The sequence below is a fragment of the Bubalus bubalis genome, chromosome 10 (assembly GCF_019923935.1).
Source record: "Bubalus bubalis isolate 160015118507 breed Murrah chromosome 10, NDDB_SH_1, whole genome shotgun sequence".
Classification (NCBI taxonomy): domain Eukaryota; kingdom Metazoa; phylum Chordata; class Mammalia; order Artiodactyla; family Bovidae; genus Bubalus; species Bubalus bubalis.
The window spans coordinates 66097756-66107441 of NC_059166.1; the positions used below are offsets into that span (position 1 = coordinate 66097756).

The following is a 9686-nucleotide window of genomic DNA, read 5'->3' on the forward strand; positions in this document are numbered from 1 at the left end:
TAGCAGTAAAGATACAATGTTAATAATTATATACTAGAATAAGTGCTCCAAAATGAAGCTCAATAAATTGTTTATCAAAGGCATAAGACTTAAGCCTGGGCTCAGGGGAAGCTTTTCAGGAGAAGTAATGCTTAAAGGAGGGAGGAGCCTTTCAGGCCAAAAGAGCATTTCATCAGTACATGCTCTGGCACTGTGGGGAGGGGCTTAGCACATCATAGAACTGAAGGAAGAACCTAGTATGGAGAACAGAGGAGAGTGATGAGAATTAAGACTTCAGAGGCAGACAGTGTCCAGACACAGAGCAATACATGCTCTGTGGGCCTGGGTAAGGATTTTGGTCTTTATCTTAGGGACAATAGGGATCTCCTGAAGAGTTTTAACCAAGGGGCAGGGAGTGGTGGGTGTGAGTAACAGAAAGGCTGGAAGGGGAGCAGAATAGATGCAGGCCCACCAAGTATTAGGTTGTTGTCAGCAGTTGGGGCCAGAGATAAGGGTGGCTCAGCCTGGGGTAACAGCCGAAGAGGTGGGAGATATGTCTAGCTGTGAGAAGTGAGTGCCTTGGGCAAGCACATGAGAGAGGAGGGGAAATCAGAGGCTTGGAAAGTTTCTGACTGAACTTGTCTGAATATGATACTGGCAGGAGTTTAAAATTAGGGGTCCAAATGACATTTTGCTTGGGTTTGCCCTTCCTGGAAGTTATTCAGAAACATGAGATAAATATTCAGATTACGAGAAAGGATAAAAAACGTCTCTCTTTTATAAACCCATCTCATTCTGAGGGAGAGAGAAATTGATGATTTTATTTAGTCCCGTGAGCAGTGAGGGCTGTGGTGGGTGGGTGCTCACAGTTAGGAGACTGAAGCTTCATCTAACTCTCAGAGACTGGGTTGTTCTGAACTGTCCAGTCAGCCTGGAGCAGAAAGAAATGGCTGTAACAGCTGAAGTGCAGAATTTGTGCTCAGTTCTCCCATATCCAAGGGAAGCGCATGCCTTTACACTCTTACCTTTCCTTGAAAAGGGACTTCAGACCATTTCTGAAAGATCTGTAGAGATCTGAAGGCTCAAAAACAAATCTTCTTTGTAAAAATTCTTTCAGTAAACTGGTTGCCAAAAACGAAACAAAACTGTCCATTCCTTTGATATAATTAACTTAAAAAAATCATGCTGGAGCCCTCTCAGTCTTTTGGACTGAGGAGCAAGATGGTAAGAACCAACACAGAACAAAATCACACAGTGGGAGTCCCCTCTCCCTTCTTGTCTAACACCCTTGCTCTTTTCCACACTGAGCGTCTGTGACTCGTATTTCTTTTTAGATGCTTGTTTCCCAGAGACTGAATTCTTACTCACCTACTCCAGGAGTCATCCTATATTGTTATTCTTCCCGGAGTAGTTTTTACAAGACCCTGCCTAACATGTTAGGGAAAAATTGCATTTGGAATCATGGTATTTCAAGCCCTCTGCTAATGCAGAGTGCTTCTCTGCAGTTAGTCAGCTCCTTGCAAAGATGGTCTTGCCAGGGCTTACTAGTATTAGGTACTAGTTGTGTACCGACCATGCACCAGCACAGATTATAATCAACTATTACGTTGAAATTCACCCATTATTCAGTTATTAGTAGTGGTGATGATTTGGTGAATTAAACCCATATTAAAATTCTAATTGAATTTCAAAATCTGCCCCCCCCTCCCCGACTGACCTATAAGACCTGCTGACAATCTCAGCTAACAACCCTCTGTGTCCCAGTTCAGTATTGTGTACTGTCTCTTCTCTTTTGACCTCACTACTGCAGAGAAAGGACCAGAAGTCAGGCACCAAGATGAAAAATAGGAGCGGATGGACAAACAGAGGCTGCTGAACCTTGGACAGTTAATGGCTGATAATGTTAGAAGGGCAAATAAAACAGACATGCATGAAGATTTTTTTTTTCTTTTTATATGTACATATACATAACTCAGTCATCTTAGAATTGTATGCTTTCGGATTTGATTTTTTAAAAAAACCAAAACAGAATGCCTTTTTGCCTGTTCTCTGGGATGCCAAGAAAAGGGATTAGAGATTTTTTAAGTTGATTTCCCCAAGTGAGACAATTTCTTGTCTAATTTTACCCTGCCATTCTTAAAATCATCCTATGAATCTCAATGCATTTTAACTGCACAAGTGCACATCTCTCTGTTATATCTTTTTCTAATATTCATAAAACCTCCCACAAATGAATTGGTTTCCTTGCCATCAAGGTTGGAATAAAAGATATTGCAGTCTGGGGCTCCAGTTCCCATAGAGACGCGGTAGATGGCAGTGTGCAACGGCAGATTCCAACCTCTCGGCCTTGCAGGGGCAACTGGGTGGGAATAGATGGAATCTCTGGACAGGAGTGTTGTTCTTTCCAGCCCAGTCAGAGGAAGAGGTCATTTTCCTAGGAAATGATTTCTCCACAGAAACTTAGTTTTGCCGAATCAGTAAACTGAAGTTACTTGAAATACTTTGACACCAAAGAATTTTAAGCTTCTTTAATTTAAGCCTGAAAAAAATCTGCACTTCAAAACTCTTCTTCAGTGCATGGAATAATCTTTCAGTTATATGATGTGCTGACCTCACTGTGCTTGGTTTTTTATTAATCCCTGAACAAGATCACTCTGGGCAACCTACAGATAAATCCTCTGGACATTTCATAAGCACAAGCTGGATATACTTTGTGATTTGACTTTTCAACATCCTGGCTGGACTGATTTGAGCATCAGCATATACCTTCAAGGCCATGTTTAATTAGGTGACTGTTCTTTGATTATTTTAAAGCATTTTTATATTTTTGCATAATAGCACCCCTAAAACTTAGTGATTACTTTCCAATAGCCTTAAATATATGTAAGATAATTTAAATTTTTTATTACAGAAGAGAGGCATCTTGGATAGTTTTGTTGAAGATTTTAAGACTGTGATTACGTCATTAATAAGCAAATAAATAATTTCTAATATGCTTCTCATTTTAAACACTAGCAGAGGAGACCTCGGTCAATACCAGTAACTTTTTTTTTTTTTAAGAGAATTTCCCTAGAAGTTTTTAGAGGAAAGATATTATGTATAAATTGTGTACAACACTGTATTACATTGAAATTTAATAATTTAAGTAGACATGCTCATGCCTTCCCACCCTTTCTTCCTATTTGGATTTGTGTTCTTGAATTGGGAGCTTTGCTCTGACCTCCATTCTGCAGTGTATGTGGTTGCCTGGCCTTTCTCACTTGGACTAATATGCTACATCATATTTCTTTTCCCAGACTTCCTTGTCCATTTAGGAACAATTACACAGTCCCCTGAAACTCCTAGCTTTGGCTTTTTCTGGCTTGACTCACTCTTCTGGCTCCAGTTAGGCTGAACTGCTACATCTTCTCAAGGGTTGATTCCATTGGCCTTTGGATTCCAGAGTTGTGTTGTCAATTGCAGGAGTCTCTTTTCCTCAGTGTCTTTAACATGATCTTTTGGGAGTTGCTTTTCCCCTTCCTTAAATGGTGATGTTGCCCAGGGTCCTGCCCTAGGCCCTCTTTTCCAGTCTTCCAGGCTTTCATTTACATGTCCATGCCCCTTCCAGTTCCAAGTCTGCAGAGCCTTCCCTTGAGATTCAGAACTTAGATGCCTCACATCAGTAGAGGCACTTAGATGTCTCCCTGCCACCAATGGCAGGGCCATCACAGCAGATAGTAGTACATTATTTGTGGTAGAAGAAGTATAAGTGCATGTATGCTCATTTGTGTCTAACTCTGTGACCCCATGGACTGTAGCCCACCACACTCCTCTGTACATGGGATTCTCCAGGCAAGAATACTGGAGTGGGTTGCCATTTCTTCCTTCAGGGGATCTTTCTGACCCAGGGATCAAACTGGCATCTCTTGCATCTCCTGCATTGACAGGTGAATTCTTTACCACTGCGCCAGCTGGGAAGTGGTAGAACTACAGGAATCAATAAAGAAATTCATTATGGACTATCAATCCATAATACTTATTAGACACTTCCTGTGGGCAATCATGGATAATTGGAATTATTTTAGGATGCGAGGAGAGCTTGGTTAGAATATAAAGCTATACCAAGTACCTCCAGTCCATTCATGTAGAATAGATTAGTTGACATTGCTTTCAGTGGTCTTTGATGCTATTTTAAGAAATGAGCATTAATAGGTATGAAGATTCTGAAAAGAGGATGTCTAAAAACAGACCAAACTATACTGTCCTCTGTTATCTATATATAGATGTGGTTTAAAGATGTTTGAGTAACCAGTAGTCCAGCACATACCACACACCATCTTGTCTACTTAGCAGTATTATTTACTTTCTCATATATTTGTCTTACCTCTGTTAATTGTGCCGTAACATATAGGGCATCAGCAGTATCATTCCTGTTTGAGGGTCACCTCAGTATTTTAACAATGTGTGTGTCTCACAGATAGCAGATGCTCATTGGATGTTTGTGTGTAAAACTTGGGATGTAGCTGGTTCTTCTGAAGGAGAGTTATTTTGGTTAGTTTATTTGGACTTGCCTCATGACGATGGGCAGCACAGCGTGTTATGTTTATAGCAACTGAAGCATTTGACTGTATAAGGCATCCTGCGTTATGTACACAAAACTGGGCAGTCTTTTCTAATTAGTCATCGCCATTTCTTGTCTTGCGATGATCTGAGGAACTCTAATAGAACTGCAAAAAAACTGAGAGCCAATGTCCAAGCAGAAAGGACACTTAGAAGTATAGACAGGCCAATAAGTCACACCTGTCTCTTCAGTTAGATGATAAACTGTCAGAAAAATGAAAAATACAGTAGAAAATATAGCTGGGGTCCAGGGTTTTCAATCTGTGGGTAAAGTCTAATGAGATTGTCAAGATAGCATGGATCCATATAGCTTCAGAAACTTAAAAAAAAAAAAAACGAAACTAGGTTAGCACCTATTTTAACTGACCTTCAATTGAATTGGACTGTATGCATAAAATATACCGATTTTAACAGTGTAGAAATTTATTTCTGTCTCCTGTGAAAGACACTGCTGCCTGCTGCATACTAAGTTGTTTAAGTTGTGTCCAACTCTTTGTGACCCTATGGACTGTAGGCTCTTCTGTCCATGGGATTCTCCAAGCAAGAATCCTGGAGTGGGTTGCTGTTCCTCCTTCAGGGGATCTTTAGTCTTTTATGTCTCCTGTATTGGCAGGTGGATTCTTTACCACTAGCGCCACCTGGGAAGCCCTGTGAAAGACACCAGAGATACTTAATCCAGAGAACTTGAGTTAACAAACCAGGGTCAAACAGTTTGGTGATGGCAAAACTTTAAATTCATCATCTGAGAGGTTAATTGATAACAGCATCTGCCTTCTGTGCTGCAAAGATTTAATACTAGAAAATGACATACTTAGAAAAATGCCTGGCAACACAGTAAAAGTCCTAACTGTTAATATTATTAGGGACCTTGGATGAATCAACAGATCACATCCATAAGTGAAAACTAATGCTGTGATAACTTACTTGTAGGAAGGATGCAGGGTGTTATGAGAGGATATAATCAGGGTTTCTGGACTTCTCTGGTGGTTCAGTGGTTGAGACCCTACACCTCACTGAAGGGGGCACAGTTCCATCCCTGATCTGTGAACTAAAATCCCACATGGCTGGGTGTTGGCCCGGTGGCCGGCTGAAACTCATTCTAGGCAGAGAGAACTAACCTGTCCTGAATCTGGAGGGAGTATGGGGAAGGACTAAAAGGAGGGTTTGTAGATTCTAGACGATGAGTCTGGAGAGAGGGGCAACTTCCAAGGGGACATAGTAGGGATTTTGGTCTGTAACTGAAGAGCGGTGGGCCTGCTCATCCACAGAGGAAGCCTGGAGGGTGATTTCAGCTGGATGCAGCCTTATTCGTGAGCCTGATTGTTGGTCTCTGACCTCTGCGAGGCTGGTGAGCCCCTGAGCTGGAGGGCTCATCTGACTGTGGGGAGGGCTCACCTAATTACCCGAATTCCCTGAGGTCCACTTGGTGCAGCTCTAGGCTTTTGAAGAGATTTGCAGGCTGCTTTCAATAATACATTGAATGTCAGATAGTTAGGGGAAAAGGAAATTTATTTTGACTTAGACTTCCTCACCTACACAAAAATATTTCGACAGCCCTAAACCAGAGGAGAAACATATGGATAATCTGAAAACACTTATATTTGGCTCTAGAAGTTGCAAAGATAAACAGCCCCAGGGGCAGGGTTGTGTGTATGTCACTGTTCCTGCAAATTCACACTGACTCCCTCTGGCCTCTGCAAACTCACACTGACCCTTGCTCAGAGTCTGGAACCTACAGGGTGACAGAAGAGTGAGGCTTCTAGGGGTGACTAAGCAATACTTTATTTGAAGGCAGGTGCCTAAGGTCATTGAAACTTACATGGAGACCCAGGCTAGAATTTGATATTTTTTATAGGTAATTTTCTGTAGATAAAGGACTCTGTGGCTAGTTCTTATCCAGATAGGAACACACCTTGTGAATAAAACACATAAACATTATTCAATTTTTTTCTCAATATTTTTGAAAATAAAATCAGAGGTCCAAAAATTAAGAGGTCCTGAATAATACCAGAGTAGAGGTTATACTTTATCAAATATATAACTAAGGAATCTCATCATCCTTGGCTTTTTTTGTAGAGTCTGTCCCTTACAATAAGTGAACATTCTGTATATTCTAAAGTGCCTAAAATATTCTCTTCGTGGAGCTTGCCAGGTCTGCAAGGCATGGCTCCTTTCGAAGAGGAGAGCATGGGAGCTCCATTAGCGGGCTTTGGTGGCATTAATAATTCAGAGAAGTGCCCTCTGTCTTCTTTCAGATACACAGAAGGGTCCAGTTTAATGTATCACAGGGGAACAGAGAAGAGAGGAGATGAGTCCCACACCAGGGGATGGAAGCTGATTATGAAAAGCTGCCCCACTACAGCTGCTGCCTTTTGAAAAATATAAACATGGTTTAAGTAAACACATCATCATCTTGTAGGAATGTTAGACAGGGCTGACTATGCCCCCTCCCTCACCAAAGGCTGCGTCTTATCTAACTAGCATATGTGAAAGTCAATTTCTTTTTTAATCAGGAAGCTACAGAAACAAGCTCATTTTGTGATTTAATCTTAACTTGTAAGCACTAATGATAATTAAAATTTATTCTAAAAATTAAAAAAAATCTTCATGTACATTTTTGATATGTTGTCATGAGAGTATTAAGATATTATAGATAAGTGGCTCCAAATATTCCAGCACTTGAAAATTTTAAAAATGACATTTCTCCCTGAACTCAGCATTATGGTAGTAATGAAGAATCTAGAATCAAAGTATTTCTGGGGAAGAAATATTTTTTCAAGCATACCAAGTCTCAGAGGCAGCAGTGAGTCAGTGTATAATCAAGCCACATTTGGATCTGGCTGAAAAATGTAGGTCAATGAGAGATGATGCTTTTTGTCATAGTTAAACATCTGTTGGGCATATTAGATGTCAAACACTGCCGTAGAGAACAACTTGATTTGGCATCATCATCGTAGTTAATAATTGAAATAGAAAGAAAAAGAAAGAACCCTCATCATAATTGGGCAAAGGAATGAAGATGATTCATATTTAAATACATAATATGAATTAGTTCTGAGATTACAGAAGCCACACAAAAAGATGGCTGGTTCATCATTAGGGTCTTTGATTGTCAAGAAGCTGAGATTTGGGGCTTCCTCTTAGAGTCATGAAATTTGTTGTACAGCAATGGTTCTTCAATAACGGCCAGAGGATTCCTGACCATTAGAGTCCCTATTAGGGCATCTAATACTAATTAGGGCAAACTCTTCCCTTTCCAACTAAACATCTGTGGGAAGCTAAATTTTCTTCATATAGTTCAACTAAAACAAAATATGACAACAGATTGCAGAGGCAGATATAAGGATCCATCAGTGTTCTGTTAAGCAGGAATTACAGAAGTTTGCAAACATGCAAAACAGTGGCCTTATTCTATTTTTTTGCTCCAGAGGAAAATGTTATTTTTTATAAAACTGTTATTTATGTTAAAGTATAGTAGTTTTGTTATCTTAAATGAATTAAATATATTCTTTAAAATTTTCTGTTTTAATTTCTAATGGTCTATATATGCAGAAATAGAATTCACATAAACACAAAGATTTTGAGATTTTGAGGGTACTCAGTCAAGTTTAAGAGTGTGAGAGTCTTGAGATTAAGATTTTAAAATTTTGAGACCCATTGCTATAGATTTTTAACTCATGCAAGTGAAATCAGTTCAGTTCAGTTCAGTTGCTCAGTAATGTCTGACTCTTTGCAACCCCATGAATTGCAGCACGCCAGGCCTCCCTGTCCATCACCAACTCCTGGAGTTCACCCAAACTTATGTCCATCGAGTCGGTGATGCCATCTAGCCATCTCATCCTCTGTTGTCCCCTTCTCCTCCTGCCCCCAATCCCTCCCAGCATCAGAGTCTTTTCCAATGAGTCAACTCTTCACATGAGTTGGCCAAAGCATTGGAGTTTCAGCTTCAGCATCAGTCCTTCCAAATAACATCCAGGACTGATCTCCTTTAGAATGGACTGGTTGGATCTCCTTGCAGTCCAAGGGACTCTCAAGTCTTCTCCAACACCACAGTTCAAAAGCATCAATTCTTCGGCGCTCAGCTTTCTTCACAGCCCAACTTTCACATCCATACATGACCACTGGAAAAACCATAGCCTTGACTAGATGGACCTTTGTTGGCAAAGTAATGTCTCTGCTTTTGAATATGCTATCTAGGTTTGTCATAACTTTCCTTCCAAGCAGTAAGCGTCTTTTAATTTCATGGCTGCAGTCACCATCTGCAGTGATTTTGGAGTCCAAAAAAATAAAGTCTGACACTATTTCCACTGTTTCTCCATCTATTTGCCATGAAGTGATGGGACCAGATTCCATGATCTTAGTTTTCTAAATGTTGAGCTTTAAGCCAACTTTTTCACTCTCCTCTTTCACTTTCATCAAGAGGATTTTTAGTTCCTCTTCACTTTCTGCCATAAGGGTGGTGTCATCTGCATATCTGAGGTTATTGATATTTCTCCTGGCAATCTTGATTCCAGCTTGTGCTTCCTCCAGCCCAGTGTTTCTCATGATGTACTCTGCATAGAAGTTATATAAGCAGGGTGACAATATACAGCCTTGAGGTACTCCTTTTCCTATTTGGAACCAGTCTGTTGTTCCATGTCCAGTTCTAACTGTTGCTTCCTGACCTGCATATAGGTTTCTCAAGAGGCAGGTCAGATGATCTGGTATTCCCATCCCTGTCAGAATTTTCCACAATTTATTGTGATCTACACAGTCAAAGGCTTTGGCATAGTCAATAAAGCAGAGATAGATGTTTTTCTGGAATTCTCTTCCTTTTTCCATGATCCGGCGGATGTTGGCAATTTGATCTCTGGTTCTTCTGCCTTTCCTAAAACCAGCTTGAACATCTGGAAGTTCATGGTTCACATATTGCTGAAGCCTGGCTTGGAGAATTTTGAGCATTACTTTACTAGCGTGTGAGATGAGTGCAATTGTGCGGTAGTTTGAGCATTCTTTGTTGCCTTTCTTTGGGATTGGAATGAAAACTGACCTTTTCCAGTCCTGTGGCCACTGCTGAGTTTTCCAAATTTGCTGGCATATTGAGTGCACCACTTTTACAGCATCATTTT

General features: G+C 40.4%; 1 long non-coding RNA gene across 1 annotated transcript; it reads left to right on the forward strand.

Annotated features, from left to right (window-relative positions):
* The first annotated feature begins 4129 nt into the window (after positions 1 to 4129).
* LOC123327741 lies at positions 4130 to 7652 on the forward strand. Its single transcript, XR_006542440.2, has 2 exons — positions 4130 to 5926; positions 6834 to 7652. It is a non-coding gene; the product is annotated as an uncharacterized LOC123327741 (long non-coding RNA).
* The last annotated feature ends 2034 nt before the right edge of the window (positions 7653 to 9686 follow it).